The sequence below is a fragment of the Acinonyx jubatus genome, chromosome X (genome assembly GCF_027475565.1).
Source record: "Acinonyx jubatus isolate Ajub_Pintada_27869175 chromosome X, VMU_Ajub_asm_v1.0, whole genome shotgun sequence".
In the NCBI taxonomy this organism is placed as follows: domain Eukaryota; kingdom Metazoa; phylum Chordata; class Mammalia; order Carnivora; family Felidae; genus Acinonyx; species Acinonyx jubatus.
This window is the reverse complement of record NC_069389.1, coordinates 77,965,373-77,986,747: the sequence shown is the minus strand read 5'-3', so window position 1 is coordinate 77,986,747 and position 21,375 is coordinate 77,965,373.

Below are 21,375 nucleotides of genomic sequence, written 5' to 3'. Positions count from 1 at the left end.
TTCCATAGATTTGGCCTTTCTAGACATTTAATAGAAGTAGAATCATATAATATGCGGGCTCTTGTGCTTGGCTTCTTTCATTTTATGAAATGCTTTGGAGGTTCATCCATGATATCAGTAGTGCATTTCTTTTTATTGCTGAATAGCATTCCATTGTATAAATATACCATATTTGTCTATCCATTTGCCAGTTGGTGGACATTTTGGTTGTTTCCAATTTTTGGCCATTCTGAATAATGTTGTAGTGAATATTTGTATACAAGTCATTGTGTGGACATGTGTTTTCATTTCTCTTGAATAGGTACCTAGGAGTGGAATTGCTGGGTTGTACGGTAATTTTATATTTAACATTTTGATGAACTGCCAAACTGTTTTCAAAGTGCCATTTTACATTCCCATCAGCATCCAATAAAGGTTCCGGTTTCTCCGTATTCTCACTGACATTTGGCATTGTCTTACTTACACTTATTCTACTGAGCACAAAATGGTATGTCATTGTGGCCTTAATTTGCATTTCCTTAATGACTGATGATTGATGTTAAGCATATTTTCATGTGCTTATTATTATTATTTTTCACATTTATTTATTATTGAGAGACAGAGACAGAGCATGAGCATGGGGGGGGGGGGCAGGCAGAGAGAGGAGGAGACACAGAATCTGAAACAGGCTCCAGGCTCTGAGCTGTTAGCACAGAGCCCGATGCGGGACTCGAACCCACAAACCGCGAAATCATCACCTGAGCCGAAGTCGGACACTTAACTGACTGAGCCACCCAGGCGCCCCCTCATGTACTTATTAGTCATTTGTAAATCTTTGGTGGAAATTCTGCTCATGTCTTTTGTCCATTTAAAAAGCTTGGTTATTATTATTTTTTTAGTTAACATAAGAATTCTTTGTGTATTCTGGATACAAGACCTTTATCAGGTATGTGCTTAGTAAATATTTTCTCCTAGTTTTATTTGTCTTTAATTATCTTAATGGTGTCTTTTGAAGTATAAAAATTTGGATTTTGGTGAGGTCCCATTTATCCATTTTTTTCCTCTTTTATGGACCATGCTTTTGGTGTTCTATCTTAGCCTAACCTGAGGTCCCACAGATCCTCTTATATTTTCTTCTAAAAGTGTTATGTTTTTAACTCTTATATGTAAGTGAAAAATTTAGACTACATTTTTTTGTGTAATGTGAGATAAGGGTCTAAGATTATCTTTTTATATGTGTATATCCAGTTATCCCAACACCATTTTGTGAACATTCTTTTCCCCCAGTGAATTGCCTTGATACTTTTGTCAAATATTAGTTGACTTTAAGTATCAGGATTTGTTTCTGAACTGTTAATTCTGTTTCATTGATCATTATTACTCTCCTTATGCTAGCACCACAGTATCTTTCTTGATAAATATAGCTTTATGGTAACTTTTGAAATTGGGAAATGAGGTCCTCCAACTATTTTCTTTTTTTCAAGATTGCATTGGCTATCCTGGATTTCTTGCATTTCCATATGAACTTTGAGATCTCTTCATCAGTTTCTGCAAAAGGCCTGCTGGAATTGTGTTAAATCTATACCTCAATTTGGGGAGAATTACTATCTTAGCAATATTGAGTCTTCCAATCCAAGAACATGGACTGCTTGTCCACTCATTTGTATCTCTTTTAACTTCCCTCAGTAAAGTTTTGTAATTATTAGTTTACAAGACTTTTGCTTTGTTAAAGTTATTTCTAAGTATTTCATTCTTTTGATACTATTATAAATGAAATTGCATCCTTAATTTGAGTTTTGGATTGTTGCTCTTGGACAGAAATGCAATTGATTTTGTATATTGAGCTTCTATCCTGTGGACTTGGTGTAGTTCTACTTTTTGTCTTGTTTTGTGGGTTCCTAAGGATTTTTTATACACAAGATTGTGTCGTATGCAAATATAGTTGTGCTTATACCTTTCCAGTCTGGATATCTTTTATTTCTTTTTCTTGCCTAATTTCCCTGTCTGGAATGTCCAGTCCAATGTTGAATAAACATGAGGAGGACAGATATTCTTGTCTTGTTCTTGATCTTAGTGGAAAGCTTTCAGTCTTTTACAATTAAGTATGCTGTTAGCCATGGGGTTTTTGTAAATGTCTTCTATCAGGTTAAGGAACTTACCTTCTATTTATAGTTTGTTGAATGTTTTTATCATGAAAGGATACTATATTTTGTCAAATGCTCTTTCTGTGTTTATTGAGATTATCATGTAGTTTTTGTCTATTCAATTGGAATGATATCTTACATTGATTGATTTTCACATATTGAACCAACCTTAAATCCCACTTGGTCATTGTATGTAAACTTTTCTATATATTGCTCAATTAAATTTGCTGAATTTTGTTGATTTTTGTGCTTATATTCATAAGGAATACTGGTCTGTATCTTTCTAATCATGTCTTTGTCTAATTTGGATAATAGAAGCTTTATAGAATTAGTTGTGAGGTATTCTGTCTTATGAGTTTGTGTAGGATTGGTATTAATTCCTCTTCAAATGTTTGAAAGAATTAACCAGTGAAGCCACCTGAACCTGTATTTTTCTTTGTGGAAAATTTATTGATTACCAATTCAATCTCTTGTTATAAATTTGTTTAGATTTCTGTATCTTTTTGAATTAGTTCTGGTACCTTGCATCTTTCTAGAAATTTGTCTGTTTAATGTAGATTATCTACTTTGATGCATAAAATTATTCATGATATTCCCTTATAATACTTTTATTTCTCTAAGGTTGGTAGTGATGTCTGCTCCTTCAATCTTTTTTTTTTAACTTTTAAAATTTTTTTAGTTTACATCTGAGTTAGTGCAACAATGATTTCAGGAGTAGATTCCTTAATTCCCCTTACCCATTTAGCCCATCCCCCTTCCCACAATCCCTCCAATAACCCTCTGTTTGTTCTCCATATTTAAGAGTCTCTTATGCTTTTTCATTCTTGATTTAATAATGTACACTTGAAAAAATATGAATTCTACGGCCATTAGGTGAAGTGTTTAATGGATTTCTGTTACACTGATTTGGCTGATAGTGTTATTCATGTCTTCTATATTCTTGTTGATCTTTTGCCAAATTTTTCTATCCATTGTGAATGTGGGATATTAAAGTATCTAACTATTATGATTGCATTATCTATTTCCCTCTCCAATTATGTCAATTTTATGTTCACATATTTCTTCAATTATGTTAATTTTTTGTTCACATATTTTGAGGGTCTTTTATTACTTGCAGGCAATATACAAATTGTATCTTCCCATTTATTTGATCCCTTTTATAATTATAAAATCTTTCTCTTTGATCCTAATAACAATTTTTATCTCGAAGGCTATTTTTTCTGCTATTAATAATAGCTATTCCACTCTTCTTTTGGTTATTGTTTACATACATTTTTGCACATACTATTTGTATCTCATTTTCCATGATTTTATATTAAAAATGTTTATTTATTTTGAGAGAGAAAGAGAGTGGAGAGGGGCAAAAAGAGGGAGAGAGAATCCCAAGCAGGCTCTGCGCTGCCAGCATGGAGCCCCAGCAAGGGGCTTGAATTCATGAACCACGAGACCATGACCTGACCCAAAACCAAGAGTCAGATGCTTAACCCACTGAGCCACCCAGGCGCCCCACCAACCCTTTTATGTTTAACCTATTTTCATCTTTAAACATAAGGTATATTTCTTGTAGATAGTATATAGTTGAATCATGTTTGATTTTATCCATTCTGTCAATCTCTGTCCTTTAATTGGGGAATTTATTCCATTTACACTTAATTTGATTACTGATAAAGAAGGACTGACTTCTGCCATTTTGTTATTTGTTTTCTGTATGTCTTCTGTCTTTTTGTACCTCTGCTCTGCCATTACTTACTTCTTTTTTGATAAATAGGTATTTTCAAGTGTACCATTTAAATTACTTTGTTGTTTCTTTTACTATATATTTTTCAAGTTATTTTCTTAGTGGTAGCCCTGGGGATTACAATGATCACTTTAAAACAATCTAGTTCAGATTAATACTAACTTAATTTCAATACTGTACAGTATCTTCACTCCAATACAGCTCCATTCTGTATAATTCCTTTGAGCTATTATTGTTATAGAAATTACTCTTTCACACATTTTTAGTTCCACCAACACAGTTTTATAATTATTTATTTATTAAATTTCATTTAAAATAAGGTAGGAGAGGACAAGAGTTACAAAAAATACATTTACATTATCTTTTTTTATTGAAGCATAGTTGACACACAATGTTACATTAGTTTCAGTTATACTATCTTTTATATGAAGCTACATAGTTACCTTTATTGGTGCTTTTTATTTCTTTGTGTGGACTTGAGTTACTGCCTAGTCCTTTTGTTTCAGACTGAAGGACTCCCCTGAGTATTTCTTGTATGGCAGGTCTGCTAGTAAAAAATTCTTTTTTCATTCATGTGGAAATGTCTTCATTTTTTCCGTCATTTTTGAGGAATAGTTTTGTCAAATACAGAGTTCTTCGTTAATGATATTTTCCTTTCAATACATTAAATATGTGTTTCCACTGCATTCTGGCTTCCACTGTTTCTGTTTAGAAATCCACTATCAATCTTATAGAGGATCCCTTATACATGACAAATTGCCTCTCTCATGCTGCTTTCAAAAATCTTTTTGTCTTTGTCTTTAAATACTTTGACTACAATGTGTCTGGTTGTATATATCCTTTGCTTTATCTTACTTGAAGTTTGTTGGGCTTTTTGAATATGTAGATTAAAGCTTTTCCTTGAATGTGGGGAGTTTTGGGTCATTATTTTTTCAAATATTCTTTCTGCTCTCTTCCCTGCCCCCTCCCACCTTTCTGGAAATTCCATTATATGTATGTGGGTATGTTTGATGCATTCCCACAGGTCTGTGAGACTCTGTTTATTTTTCTTCATTTTTCTTACTTTCTGTTACTCGGATAAGCTAATCTTAATTGACCTGTTTTTGGGTTCTCTGATTCTTTCTTCTGTCAGTTCAAATCTTCTGCTGAATCCTTCTAGTAAATTTTTCATTTCAGTTATTGTATTTTTCAGCTCCAGAATTTCTATTTGGATCTTTTAAAAAACATATTTCTTTTCATAAATATTCTGTATATGGTGAGACATCGTTGTCATACTTTTCTTTAATTTTTTAGACATGGTTTTCCTTAGTTTTTAAAACATATTTATAAAAGCTCTTTGAAGTCTTTGTCTAGTAGGTCTAATGCCTGAACTTCCTTAGGGACAGTTTCTATTGAATGTTTTTCCCTGCATATATTGGCTGCATTTTCTTATTTCTTTAAGTCTTATAATTTTTGTTGAAAACAGGGCATTTTAGATAGTATAATTTAACAACTCTGGATCACATCCTCACCATCCCCAGAATTTATTGTTGTTACTGTTTTGTTACTGTGTTACTTTGTTTTGTCCTTTTGTTTAGTGACTTTTCTGGACTAATTCTATTGTATAGTATGTGACCATGAAAGTCTCTACACAGTTTAGTGTACATAATGGTTTATCAGATATTTCCTTAAATGTCTTGAATCAATAATTATTCCATCCTTTGCTTAGGGGGATTATGAGGGTGGGGCTATGTGCTCTTTGGCATGCTTTCAACACTTAGGCAGTTTACAAATCTGACTTAACTTTCACTTTGCATAGAGCCTTAAGGTCAGGCAAAGGTGAGAGACTGATGTCTTCTCAGGTCTTTCCTGGGCATGTGCACAGCCCTGTACATACATGTAGCCTTCTAGATGCCCTGAAATATATCATAGCTCTTTAAAGGTCACTATGGACATCTCATTCTCTAGATCTTTATTTTACATTTTTAGCTAGGCTCTTGTTTGCCCAAAGTGGTATAGTCATCATAAGCAACTGTGGTGTTAGATTGATGCTTATTGTTTTCAATAAATGTTCTGCAGATAAAGCTTTTCTCATAGAGCAAGCACCATGTCTGGTCAAATAATGAAAACACTCTATGAATGAGGCTTTCTAGAGAGGTATGAAACAGGTTAAATAATGACAATGCTCTAGAGGTGGAACTTTTTGAGGAGCGCCAAACCCAGTATGCTCCCTCTGATGGCTGTAATGCTGTTGTTGTTTTCTTTACAGCTGCTATAGTTGTGAATCTGCTGTTTATCAAGGCTATTATGGAACTGGAGAGAGGGACATGGGAGTAGACCAAGTTAAAAATGCCATAAAGTGTTCTTTTCTTTTCATCTTGTTTTTGGAGAGAGAGAATATGTGAACCAGAGAAAGAGGCAGAGGTGCAGGGAGAGAAAGAGAGAGAGAGAGAGAGAGAGAGAGAGAATCCCAAACAGGCTCCACGCTCAGCAGAGAGTGCACCATAGGGCTCAATCCCACTATGCAGGACTCATCCTTCACAACCTGAACTGAAATCAAGAGTCAGATGCTAAACCAATTGAGCAACACAGATGCCCCCATAAAGTGTTCTTAACAGAGGTTACATAGTTTTTCTTGATTAAATGTTCCTTAGATTGTTTCAGGCTTTAATTTCCATATTTCTGAAAAAAGTTGGTTTTTATAATTTTGCCAGGATTTTCATTTCTTTAATAGAAGAATGGATTTACAGAAGTCCTTACTTTGCCATTCCAGAAGTCCTTCCTGGTTAGTTATTATTTTCATTATACAAGCTTCTTCTTCACTTATTTTTTTTCCAACTTAACAATGACTCTTGGGGATTTTTCTATATCAGGTCATGGAGATTTTTTTGTATTGTTCCAGGGTAGGGTTGTGACATAATTTATTTAATCATGCCTTATAACTGAGTTGTTGAGTTTTTTCCCAATACAACCAATGCAATAATACCCTTTTGAATTATCTTTTATTTGTATTGCAAGTATATATCTTAAGGTAAAATTCCCATCTGAAGTATAGCTATTTAGAGTATGTGCAGTTTTCATTTTGACTGATATTACCAATTTTCCCTCAAAGTAGCTGCACCAGAACTTTCAACAGTAGCCAAATTATGGAAAGAGCCTAAATGTCCATCAACTGATGAATGGATAAAGAAGTTGTGGTTTATATATGCAATGGAATACTACTTGGCAATGAGAAAGAATGAAATATGGCCTTTTGTAGCAACGTGGATGGAACTGGAGAGTGTTATGCTAAGTGAAATAAGTCATATAGAGAAAGACAGATACCATATGTTTTCACTCTTATGTGGATCCTGAGAAACTTAACAGAAGACCATGGGGGAGGGGAAGGAAAAAAAAAGAGAGGGAGAGAGCCAAACCATAAGAGACTCTTAAAAACTGAGAACAAGCTGAGGGTAGATGGGGAGTGGGAAGGAGGGGAGGGTGGGTGATGGGTATTGAGGAGGGCACCTGTTGGGATGAGCACTGGGTGTTGTACAGAAACCAATTTGACAATAAATTTCATATTAAAAAAAATCGCTGCACCAATTGTATTCTCTCTACCACTGTATCAAAGTGCCTTTTATCACATATACTTGCCAACACTGAGAATCTTCTTAAGTTTTGCTAATTAAGTAGTTCAGAGAATTGTACTTCATCTCATTGATTCACTTATTTTTTTTCTTGGTTTTAATGCTATAAATATGATTAAGCAGCTTAGTGTAAGGATGACTATCTGCTTACCTCACACATACAATTTGAAAGGTCCTTTGGACCTTTGTTATATAGTAATAATAAACAAGAAGAACAGGAAAAACAGTTACAGATGTAGGGGCAATGCAGAGAATGTTTTATTATCAAAGTGACTTTTCCAATGGTTTACAAAAGCAGTCTGAAGATAAAGCTGTCAGTCAAAACCTGCTGTTACCATTGTTGTCATGAATTTGGATAACATCACACTATTAAGACTCATGGTTATTGTTGTTGGAAAAAATGGAATCCTACACCCTCGAATTTGGTTTGATGACTTAGGATAGTGAATGCCGCTTCTTCTTATAATATGCTCTTGGGCCCTGGTAAGTTCTAACTGGAACTTACAGTTGTGCATGAACATAACCAGCTACTGGTGACTTTTTTTTTTACAGTTGCAACTAGAAAGCATTGCACATGCTTTAACCCCACAAATTGTTTGTACATGGCATGTGAAGAATGCTATTACGTCCATGTTCCTTTAAAATTTTTTTTAACATTTATTTATTTTTGGTAGACAGAAAGAGACAGAGCACAAGTGGGGGTGGGGGGCAGAGATAGAAGGAGACACAGAATCCAAAGCAGGCTCCAGGCTCTGAGCTGTCAGCACAGAGCCCGACGTGGGGCTGGAACTCACAAACCGCAAGATCATGACCTGAGATGAAGTTGGACGCTTAACCAACTGAGCCACCCAGGCGCTTTGTCCATGTTCCTTCAAAAGTATTTTATGAGGTGGGTATAGAGAAGGAAATAGTGATGTTTAAAGTGAGGTTAAGAAAGGGAAAAAAATTAAAGGTCTGCAATTGAAGACTTGATATACCTAAATACCAGGTAAATTTCAGAGAGAGATTTATTATGACAACTGTAAAGAAAGCATATCTCTTGTCTAGGCTGATGTCTTCAATTGTGATTGTTGTCTTTTAGGCATTAACATGCTTTCCAAAAGCCATGCCAAGCTCAATACACAGCTTGTTCTTTTACATTTTCCATACATGACCATTCCCAGGTTATAGATACTGTGCTATTCAAATCAGGCCTCTATGTAGAGGAACTGAGTAGGGAGCATGCAGGAATTGGGGGTACAGGGGAACATGAACAGGTTTTACTGTGTATCATTATCAACTCCATGGTGGCCTTGAAAATTTTGCTTAATGTCTCAGTTTACAAATCTCTTAAGTGAGGCAATGAATTAGCTGGGAATAGGGAAAGCATTATAAAAGCATTATAGTGGGTATTATCATGATCACATACTGATCTGATGAAAAGCTATACTTTAAATCTTTTTTTTCTCCTTACAATAATTGTGTAATTTTGTATCTTAGTGAGAAAAATAAAAATCATACCCTAACAAAGAAGCAAAATGCTAGTACTTTCCTTTTAAATATAAACAGTTAGTATAACTTAGTGGCTAAATGCATGGGCTTTGGAGCCAGACTGCCTGCCTTTGTATCCTGGCTCTGTCACTGATAAGGGGTGTGACTTTAGGCAATGTGTGTTTCTTCATTTGTGAAATAATAATAATAATAATAATAATTCCTAACTCATCCATAGGATTAACGAGGATTAAGTTAATTAATACAGGTATCTCTTGCTTTTCAAAAGTTCACATTATGCGACTTTGCTTTTAAGAAAGACCTACATTACCATGTGTTTTCACTAACTGAAAGATATTCTAAGAGGATTTTCACTTTTATGAAAAAAGAAATATTAAAAACAATGTTCAGACTTTATTTTGCAGCAAGACCTTATAGAGGCAGTGTACACCCAGGTAACGTGAGTGGCTCTGCCAAGTTCCTTCCCTGGGAGCTACACTCAGCATCTCAGCATCAAGTTGCCATAGTTTTGAACTGTGTCTGTGAGCATCTGTGTTTTACCTCCATTTACGTTGTGCATCTGTTAGCAAGATGTGTCTTAAGATATTACTAAAGCCTATGAAGGTTAATTTTTGAGGTGTGGGAATGCTCCAAAATTTTTCCACATAAATAAATATAAATTAATATAAATAAATGCTTCTTTGCTTTATTCCATTTGAGCTTATGAAGGATTTCATAGGAATCCTCTACTTTTGGATAGCAGGGAAGCCTGTATAAGAAAAGCACTCTGTGTTTGGCAAGGAGAAAACACTCAACAAATGTCAGATATTATTGCTATTATTATTAATTAATGCTTTCCTTTGGCCAGGCACCTAACAGGAACCAGTAAGGCAGGTAGAGGCAGAGGGTTGATATGTATGAAAGCAAGGAATTTCGAAGCATTCCTTCAGTCCCACTAAGAGAGGTCATACTTTTGATGATGGTATTGTTGACCTATAAGTAAGTAATTATTTTGGCCATACTATTAGGGTGTTTTGCAAAGAATATGTCAATGTTATTAAAAAATGTATTCCTTGAGTAATTTACATCAGAATCACCAGGGGAGGGAAGACTTGATAAAACGCAGATTCCAGAGTTTCGTCCCAAACATGCAGAATCAGAATTTCTGGGCCTTAGATCTAAAAATATACATTTTTAATAAACACCTCAGGAGCTTCTGATGCAGGCTGAAGTTTCAGAATCACTGGGTCAGGCTATATTTAGATATGGCTTTGTCAGAACCCAGTAAACAGCTAGTAACAACAACAATAATGTGGAATGGTACTAGTATATGAATCCCTATTCAGCTTGACCAGGAGGTGCTCTGACTTCACTTTGCTTCTTGTCTCAGGCCAATGAATAGTCTTTTTTGTAAACTTTGACCTAAAATGGCAAGCTACCCTGTTTCTGGGTATAATAAACTAATTTAAAACTTCTAGTAAGGCTTTGCCAAATAAATTTTTGATGCTGGATGTAGCTCTCAATTTTACCAGTAGGGAGCACAGTCAGTCTATTGATCTTAGGCTTTATATAACAAAGAAGGCTGAGAAGGTCTTTTCTCTATTTTAGTATGGAAATCTTTTCCTAGGGGTTGAAGAGTAAGAGACAGGTGCCAGCCACTTCTGTGTGGGATAGGAATGTGACCTTCAGAGTGGGATTGCTCATTTTTCAAAGATGACACAGAATGAAACTTTTAAATCTATAAATATTATATCTGGAAAATATGGTATCCTAGACTTGCAACTCTATAGTGAAAAAGAGCCCTTCTTTGAGTAACATGCATCCCCATAGAGCACTTTGGAATAAGGTGTGAAATGTAGAGAAACATGAAAGAAAAGTTATGAGATGTTGAATTATTCTATTTTGTTTTATTTTTTATTTTTATTTTTTTAGCATTTGCTTACTTTTTTAAAAATATTTTTTAATATGAAAATTATTGTCAAATTTGTTTCCATACAACACCCAGTGCTCCTCCCAACAGGTGCCCTCCTCAATGCCCATAACCCACCCTCCACTCCCTCTGACTCCCCGTCAACCCTCAGTTTATTCTCAGTTAAGAGTATCATGGTTTGGCTCTCTCCCTCCTTAACTTTTTTTTCCTTCCCCTCCCCCATGGTCTTCTGTTAAGTTTCTCAGGATCCACATAAGAGTGAAAACATATGGTATCCGTCTTTCTCTGTATGGCTTATTTCACTTAGCATAACGCTCTCCTGTTCCATCTACGTTGCTACAAAAGGCCATATTTCATTTTTTCTCATTGCCACATAGTATTCCATTGTGTATATAAACCACAATATCTTTATCCATTCATCAGTTGATGGATATTTAGGCTCTTTCCATAATTTGGCTATTGTTGAGAGTGCTGCTATAAACATCGGGGTACATAGGCCCCTATGCATCAGCACTCCTGTATCCCTTGGGTAAATTCCTAGGTGTGCTATTGCTGAATCATAGGGTAGGTCTATTTTTAATTTTTTGAGGAACCTCCACACTCTTTTCCACAGTGGCTGCACCACTTTGCATTCCCACCAACAGTGCAAGAGGGTTCCCATTTCTCCACATCCTCACCAGCAAATCTATAGTCTCCTGATTTGTTCATTTTAGCCACTCTGACTAGAGTGAGGTGGTATCTTACGCGTGGTTTTGATTTGCATTTCCCTGATGAGGAGTGACGTTGAGCATCTTTTCATGTGCCTGTTGCCCACCTGGATGTCTTCTTTAGAGAAGTGTCTATTCATGTTTTCTGCCCATTTCTTCACTGGATTATTTGTTTTTTGGGGGTGGAGTTTGGTGAGTTCTTCATAGATTTTGGATACTAGCCCTTTGTCTGATATGTCATTTGCAAATATCTTTTCCCATTCCGTTGGTTGCCTTTTAGTTTTCTTGATTGTTTCCTTTGTTGTGCACAAGCTTTTTATCTTCATGAGGTCCCAATAGATCATTTGTGCTTTTAATTCCCTTGCCTTTGGGATGTGTCAAGTAAGAAATTGCTGAGGCTGAGGTCAGAGAGGTTTTTTCCTGCTTTCTCCTCTAGGGTTTTGATGGTTTCCTGTCTCACATTCAGGTCCTTTACCCATTTTCAGTTTATTTTTGTGAATGGTGTAAGAAAGTGGTCTAGTTTCATTCTTCTGCATGTTGCTGTCCAGTTCTCCCAGCACCATTTGTTAAAGAGACTATCTTTTTTCCATTGGATATTCTTTCCTGCTTTGTCAAAGATTAGTTGGCCATACTTTTGTGGGTCTAATTCTGGAGTCTCTATTCTCTTCCATTGGTCGATGTGTTGTTTTTGTGTCTATACCATGCTGTCTTGGTGATTACAGCTTTGTAATAGAGGCTAAAGTCTGGGATTGTGATGCCTCCTGCTCTGGTCTTCTTCAATATTACTTTGGCTATTCAGGGTCTTTTGTGATTCCATACAAAATTAGGATGGCTTGTTCTAGCTTTGAGAAGAATGCTGGTGCAATTTTGATTGAGATTGCATTGAATGTGTAGATAGCTTTGGGTAGTATTGACATTTTAACAATATTTATTCTTCCAACCCATGAGCACGGAATGTTTTTCCATTTCTATGTATCTTCTTCAATTTCCTTCATAAGCTTTCTATGGTTTTCAGCATACAGATCTTTTACATCTTTGGTTAGATTTATTCCTAGGTATTTTATGATTCTTGGTGGAATTGTGAATGGGATAATTTTCTTTTTATGTCTTTCTGTTGTTTCATTATTAGTGTATAAGAATGCAACTGATTTCTGTACATTGATTTTGTATCCTGTGACTTTGCTGAATTCATGTATCAGTTCTAGCAGACTTTTAGTGGAGTCTATCGGGTTTTCCATGTATACTATCATGTCATCTGCAAAAAATGAAAGCGTGACTTCGTCTTTGCCAATTTTGATGCCTTTGATTTCGTTTTGTTGTCTGATTGCTGACGCTAGAACTTCCAACACTATGTTAAACAACAGCAGTGAGAGTGGGCATCCCTGTCATGTTCCTGATCTCAGGGAGAAAGCTCTCAGTTTTTCCCCATTGAGGATGATATTAGCTGTGGGCTTTTCATAAATGGCTTTGATGATGTTTAAGTATGTTCCTTCTATCCTGACTTTCTTGAGGGTTTTATTAAGAAAGGATACTGAATTTTGTCAAATGCTTTTTCTGCATCAATTGACAGGATCATATGGTTCTTATCTTTTCTTTTATTAATGTGATGTATCACATTGATTGATTTGCCAATGTTGAACCAGCCCTGCAGCCCAGGAATGAATCCTACTCGGTCATGGTAAATAATTCTTGTCATATGCTGTTGAATTTGATTTGCTAGTATCTTATTGAGAATTTTTGCATCCATATTCATCAGGAATATTGGCCTGTAGTTCTCTTTTTTTGCTGGGTCTCTGTCTGGTTTGGGAATCAAAGGAATGCTGGCCTCACAGAATGAGTCTGGAAGTTTTCCTTCCCTTTCTATTTTTTGGAACAGCTTGAGAAGGATAGGTATTTTCTCTTCTTGAAATGTTTGGTAGAATTCCCCAGGGAAGCCTTCTGGTCCTGGACTCTTATTTGTTGGGAGATTTTTAATAACTGATTCAATTTTTCGCTGGTATGGATTTTTTCAAGTTTTATATTTCTTCCTGTGTGAGTTTTGGAAGTGTGTGGGTTCTTAGGAATGTGTCCATTTCTTCCAGGTTTTCCAGTCTGCTGGCATATAATTTTTCATAGATTTCCCTGAGAGTTGCTTGTATTTCTGAGGGATTGGTTGTAATCATTCCATTTTCATTCATGATTTTATCTATTTGGGTCCTCTCTCTTTTCTCTTTGAGAAGTCTGGCTAGAGGTTTATCAATATTTTTTTCAAAACACCAACTCTTCATTTCATTGATCTGCTCCAAGTTTTTTTAGATTCTATGTTGTTTATTTCTGCTCTGATCTTTATTATTTCTCTTCTTCTTCTGAGTTTGGGGTGTCTTTGCTGCTCTGCTTCTAGTTCCTTTAGGTATGCTGTTAGATTTTGTATTTGGGATTTTTCTTGTTTCCTGAGATAGGCCTGAATTGCAATGTATTTTCCTCTCAGGACTGCCTTCGCTGCATCCCAGAGCATTTGGATTATTTTCTTTCCATTTTCATTTGTTTCCATATATTTTTTAATTTCTTCTCTAATTGCCTGGTTGACCCATTCATTCTTTAGTAGGGTGTTTGTTAACCTCCATGTTTTGGAGGTTTTCCAGACTTTTCCCTGTGGTTGATTTCAAGTTTCATAGCATTGTGGTCTGAAAGTATGCATGGTATGATCTCAATTCTTGAATACTTATGAAGGGCTGTTTTGTGACCCAGTATGTGATCTATCTTGGAGAATGTTCCAGGTGCACTCGAGAAGAAAGTATATTCTATTGCTTTGGGATGCAGAGTTCTAAATATGTCTGTCAAGTCCATCTGATCCAATGTATCATTCAGGGCCCTTGTTTCTTTATTGATCCTGTGTCTAGATGATCTATCCATTGTTGTAAGTGGGGTATTAAAGTCCCCTGCAATTACCACATTCTTATCAATAAGATTGCTTATGTTTGTGATTAATCGTTTTATATATTTTGGGGCTTCTGTGTTCGTTGCATAGACATTTATAATTGTTAGCTCTTCCTGATGGATAGACCCTGTAATTATTATATAATTCCCTTCTTCATCTCTTGGTACAGCTTTTGATTTAAAGTGTAGTTTGTCTGATATATGTATGGCTACTCCAGCTTTCTTTTGACTTCCAGTAGCATGATAAATAGTTCTCCATCCCCTCACTTTCAATCTGAAGGTGTCCTCAGGTCTAAAATGAGTCTCTTGTGGAAAGCAAATATATGGGTCTTGTTTTTTTTTTTTTTTTTTTTTATCCATTCTGATACCCTATGTCTTTTGGTTGACACATTTAGTCCATTTACATTCAGTGTTACTATTGAAAGATATGGGTTTAGAGTCATTGTTATGTCTGTAGGTTTCATGCTTGTAGTGATGTCTCTGGTACTTTGTGGTCCTTGCAACATTTCACTCACACAATCCCCATTAGGATCACTTGTAGGGTTGGTTTAGTGGCGATGAATTCCTAAAGTTTTTGTTTGTTTAGGAAAACTTTTATCTCTCCTTCTATTCTAAATGAAAGACTTGCTGGATAAAGGATTCTCGGCTGCATTTTTTTTTTTTCTGTTCATCAAATTGAAGATTTCCTGCCACTCCTTTCTGGCCTGCCAAGTTTCAGTAGATAGGTCTGCCAGAACTTTTATGTATCTACCTTTGTAAGCTAGAGCCTGTTTATCCTTAGCTGCTTTCAGAATTTTCCCTTTATCCTTGTATTCTGCCAGTTTCACTATGATATGTCATGCAGAAGACTGATTCAAGTTACGTCTGAAGGGAGTTCTTTGTGCCTCTTGGATTTTAATGCCTGTATCCTTCTCCAGATTTGGGAAGTTCTCAGCTATGATTTGTTCAAAGTACACCTTCAGGCCCTTTCTCTCTTCTTCTCCTGGAATTCCTATGATATGGGTATTGTTCCGTTTGATTGCATCACTTAGTTCTCTAATTCTCCCCTCTTACTCCTGGATTTTTTTTATCTTTCTTTTTATCAGCTTCCTCTTTTTCCATAATTTTATCTTCTAATTCACCTATTCTCTCCTCTGCCTCTTCAATCTGTGCTATGGCCACCTCCATTTTATTTTGTACCTCATTTATAGCATTTTTTTAGCTCCTCATGACTATTTCTTAGTCCTTGATCTCTGTAGCAATAGATTCTGTGCTGTTCTCTATGCTTTTTTCAAGCCCAGTGATTAATTTTATGACTATTATTCTAAATTCTTGTTCCGTTATATTGCTTAAATTGTTTTTTATCAATTTGTTAACTGTCACTACTTGCTGGAGTTTCTTTTGAGGAGAATTATTCCGTTTTGTCATTTTGGGTAGTCCCTGAGGTGGCTCTAAACTGCAGGGCACTTGCCCTGTGCTGTCTGGAGTAACTTGTGTTGTTGGGCAGGGCCATAGTCAGACATGATGTCTGCCCCAAGCCCACCACTGGGGCCATAGTTGAGCTGATGTGTACCTTATCTTACCATCTCCCAGGGGCACGACTCACTGTGGAGTAGTGTGGCCTCTGACTGGACTACTTTGCCACTGCCAGGCTTTTGGTGCTGCTTCTATGGGATCTGGTGTATTAGCTGGGGTGGATCCACAAGGTTCACAGGGGCGGGAGGGGCAAGCCTAGCTCGATTTGTTGCTGGTGGTCCACTGCATCCGGAGGGGCCCTGCAGCACCAGGAGGGAGGCATGGACCCACAGAAGCACAGTGTTGGTAGTTTGTGTGGTGCAAGCAATTTCGATGACAAGAACTGGTTCCCTTTGGAATTTTGGCTGGGGCGTGGGAGAGGGAGATGGCTCTTTCCAAGGCCTTTGTTCCCCTGCTGAGCTGAGCTCTGTCTTCTGGGGCTCAACAACTCTTCCTCCCGGCATCCTCTCACCCTCCTGGCTCTCCGAGAGCAGAGCTGTTCACTTTTAACATTCTAGATATTAAGTCCCTCTGGCTGTCAGAACTCACGGAGTCAGGCCCCTCTGCTTTTGCAAGCCAGACTTCGGGGGCTCTGCTTTGCCAGGCTGGCTGCCCCTCTACTGCCCTGGCTCCCGCCAGTCTGTGTAGCACGCACTGCCTCTCTGCCCTTCCTATCCACTTCCTTGGGCCTCTTGTCTATGCTTGGCTCAGGAGACTCCATTCTGCTAGTCTTCTGGCGGTTTTCTGGGTTATTTAGGCAGATGTGGGTGGAATCTAAGCGATCAGCACGACGAGGTGAGCCCAGCATCCTCCTGTGCCGCCATCTTCTAAATTATTCTATTTTTTAAAACAAAGTGTTTTGGTATGTAAAATTAGACACCTGGCAGGAAATACCTGAATGTTTGATGAGAGATAAATTTCAATTTTCTGTGGTTTGAGGTACTTTTTTTTCTCAGCTCCTATAGACCATTTAATTATCATCTATACACAAACTGGAAGGGCAAGGGTTTGAGGGATTTGAAGAAAAGCTAAAACACATCAACTTTCCCTACCATTCTCCCAATCTCCAAAGTAAAAATATCTGAGACCATGATAACAATATTTCAAATGAAACCCTTTCTCAGTGTTTTTTTTTGTATAACTTTTTATAAACTCAAAGGGAAGGATTAGTTCATTAATAAAATGTAGACACTAGAAAAACAAGTTTTAGAAAAAAATTGGACCCAGTTTCAAGACAAGTAGAATTTTTATGAAGAAATCTCTCAGTACTTGAAATGTATTTCATTCTTAAGATGCCTAAATATAATAGTGAGTCAGAACACTGGGGAATGTTGGTTAATATTTACTGAATACCAACAATGAATGTGCTGTAAGGAAACAGTTTGTGTGGCTTGGCCTGAATACTGTAAATAAGTTTCAAACTAATAAATTTTTAAAAATTTTTTTCTCTGGTGGCCTAAACAGTCATCCAAGTTTCTCTGAATATAAAGGCTTAAGCTCTTGGGATTGATCTATAAATTGGTTGCAGTCTTTTATATCTTCAAAGCTATATTCATAGGGATGGCGGATGAGATCCATTGATGGTGCAAAAAAATGAAGATTTAGAAAAATAAGTGTGGATTATTGGTTACTTGAAACAAAAGGGAAATTTCCCTGGGTGGCAGTAAAATAGAAATTGTGTTTTCTGGCCTTAGATTCTCACATCTGCTCCGTGTATGATGTGTCATGAAATTTGCTCTATTAGACACATTTTTATTCCCCATAATGTAGAAGATGAACTTTCTCTAGTCAATTTAAGTCTGTCAAAACAAAACCTCTTTGATGAATAATATTCATTTTATAAAGGTCTTACTCCAGAAACTGGTAAGGATTTTTGAAAAGAAATACTTTTCTTCAAAATGATGCTCTATTTTGATTCCAATATAAAAGCTATAGTTACGTGAAAGTTTTTTCTTCTCTCCTTTTTCCAACCAGATCTACATCTTTTAGAACCACCTCCCCAATTTCCTGATAAAAGTGAAAAATAAATAAAAACCTTACAAAAGATACTAGTTAATGGAATTATCTGCTTTGTGACACATTATCTTTGGGCATGATGTATATACTACAGTAATTGCATACCATTGTATCAACCTAGACATGTGGGGTTAGTCCTCAGTAAAATTGTGAAGTAACAAAATTGGTTTTGGCTCTCTCCCTGCTCTCAGCCTTTCAACCTGTAGTGTCTTGACTTCATAGAGTCCTGTGGATGCTTTCCCTTAACATATCCTTTGTTTCCCCATAAGTGTTTTTTATTTTCTTTACTTATGGTCACCTTCCTCAGAGAAAAAAATATCTCATAGACTGGTTTGTGATCATATGAGAATGAATCTTAATTTGTTAATGTATTACCACTTTTCAAGTACTACATTTATATTCAGAGATTTTGGAAGATAGGTACTGAATACAAAAGGGATGGCTTTAATAATAGAGATTCTAAATCCTAAACAAATAACTAGGTGTGGCCAGCATTGGCAGTTGCATTCCCTAGAATAACTTCTCTCTTTCTTCCTCAGTAACAGAATCATGATTTCATTTGGTGTGGTAATGCATCGAGATCAAAGACTATTACCAATCTCCTTTGAAGCTACTTTGGCCAAGTGGCTAAGTTTAGGTTTATAACATGTAAGTAGAAGTCTCCATGAAAGATAGCCTTTTATCCTGCCCAGCTTCCTTGTGCTACCAATCTGGAATATGAACATGAAGACTAGAGCTGGAGTTAGCTCAGATCATAAAATGACCTTGAGGATGGAAACTGCATACTGAGGATGGTAGAGAAGAAAGATAGGTGTATGGGTCAATTGACTGGACTACCTGGACTGCCCACTTATACTTTGTTTAAGTCATTTTGGGATTTTATGTTCCATTCCACTGAAATTGGTTCTAAGGAGATAGAAGACAAACATATTTGGGAAATCAGGGATTTGTGGTATGTCTCAGCAAAATTGGTAGGCTAATTCTGAGAATACCATCACTATTGGCTTTTGGAAGAAAGAAGTTCTCTGTCTGAGAGCATAGGTAGAATTCTTGCTCTCCTTTTTGAATCCTTCTGAAAAGTTCTGTCATATACTTTCTTAGCTGTTTAGAGAGTAGAGATCTTATTGTGCCAAATATATTGTAAATGACTAGACAATAAAGAGAATAACTTATTTTCTCTCTGGCATGTCTCTGTGTCTAGCAGAGTAGATGATGGACTCTTCATAACTTGTAGATCATATCAGTGAAACAATTGCCCTAGATTGATATGCCCTAGTAGAAAGACACCTCTCAAAAAGAGAAGTAGTTTGGAGGAAAAGGAAATGTAAAAAGGTCAACTACAAACAATTTTGATTTAATCATGATTTAGCATAAACAAAACATCAAGTGCTATTATTGTGAACGTGGGGAATTTACACCACAGTAGTGCACCAGATAGATAGCCGTGACTAGAACAACATTGTTGTGAAGCAACAACCCCCATCACAAGGAATGGATTTTAGTGGACACAGTGAATTTGTGAGCTGGCATGACATATGGACCCCCTTGCAAATTAAGCTCAAATCCCTGTGTTCTACTTGTGGCTCGTCACATTGCTGCTTTCTTACTCTCTACTTCAGCAACTCAACCATGGCTAAGGCCTTTACCCTAAATCCCCTACAAGTTTCTTTTTCTTGGTTAACTGATGATTGATATGGGTATGAGCCTGAATTGTATTTTAGTAGCCAACATCTCTGTAAGACCAGCAGAAATACTGCTGTCAATGGAAAATTCAGAATCGCAAATGATAGCATCAGCAGGGAAGGATATAGACAGTGTGTTCATATCACTGTTAGACTAAGATCATCGCAGTACTGTGGAGTTGCTTGGTTTTGTTTGTTTATTTGTTTTGGTTGAAGGATTTATTGTGACTTAATCTATTTCCCTTGTGTTCAATCTACCTGTCTCTTTCTGAGCCCTTTTAGCAAGGACAATAGGTCTGAGTGTCAAATAAGTGAAAGAAAACATAGGCAAATGGAACTCAAAGCAGTAAGCATACAAGTGACTATTCACTCATTAGGATACACAATGCCAGAGTTGACTATTAATATAAATGAATTATCAATGTAGTTCTTGGGTAAGTAGGTTTCATGGGAATTAATTAAAGATACCAGAGGAGACTTAGGAACAGGACTTTGGAATGAGTCATGGACAGTATTTTTGTGTGTATACAGTAATACCTGGTTTTTAATGTGGAGCCACTTTTCCTTCTTGTTAGGGAACAGCATGCTGTCAGCAAAATTAAGCCCCAGAATGAAATTTATTCATAAAAGGAAAGCTAAAATAAAATCATTTTAAAGGGTATAAATAAAATAGATCCACACATTTCCTGACAGCCTGAATGAGAAGGTCCATATTTATCTCAGTAAGCTTTCAGCATTAGACTTTAGGGGCCAAAGTGACAGTTTTGGACTCAGCCAGACAGTGAGCCTTATATATAAAGACTCAAAATAGATATCTTTTGCCCCTAGTCCTTCCAAAGAGCCATTTTAGGTGTGCAGGAAGGTGATGAGAACACTAATGCATAGTGCCCTTATGCTGAGTGGGAGCAATGGATGGCTCTGCCTCACCTGACTTTTCTTGATTGGAATTTAGAACCCCAAAGAATCTGAAAGGTAATATGATATTTCTTGTGGTTTCATGGCAGATGTGGTTTTTGCCTTTTTTTCTTTTTTATACACAGAATCATTGAAAATTCTGAAGAAAATGCAAAAGGCCTGCATTATAATGGAAATAGATAATCAGCTGTGGGCAATCATTGATACTTTAGATCATTCTGGGATTAGAAGAATTCTTCATACTTCTAGAAATGGACTGTGTCAAAAGATAAGGAATACAAAAATGGATTTAAGTAACATAAGAACTTTCATCCCAAATTTCACTAGAACTCACAGCCAACTTTCGGTAATAATATTCTAAACAATCTCATAGTTGTGCTCTTCTATAACCTCCTGTTTTGTTTGAACTTCTTCCCTCTCTATTTTCTCATTGCTTTCAATAATAAAAATGGAAAAGCCACTTGCATGCTTTTGGTACTGTGCTAGGTTCTGAACAGAACAAAATGGGGGAGAGTTCTCTTCTAGAACTTGCACATTAAAATCCTACATAAATGATGTGTGCATTGAGTGATATATTAACTTACATAGGCATAGTATGAAGTAGAGAGGATTTAAGTTTCATGTTTAGGTAAGAAAAAAGTGGGTTTTTTTAAATTTCCACAAATTAGAGAAAAGTTTGTGAAGGAGATGGAATGGCTGCACAAATGGAGCATGAAGCTAATGTGATTGAGACAAGCAAAGGGGCGGGTAGTGTATCAGGAGAAAAGTGATAGGAA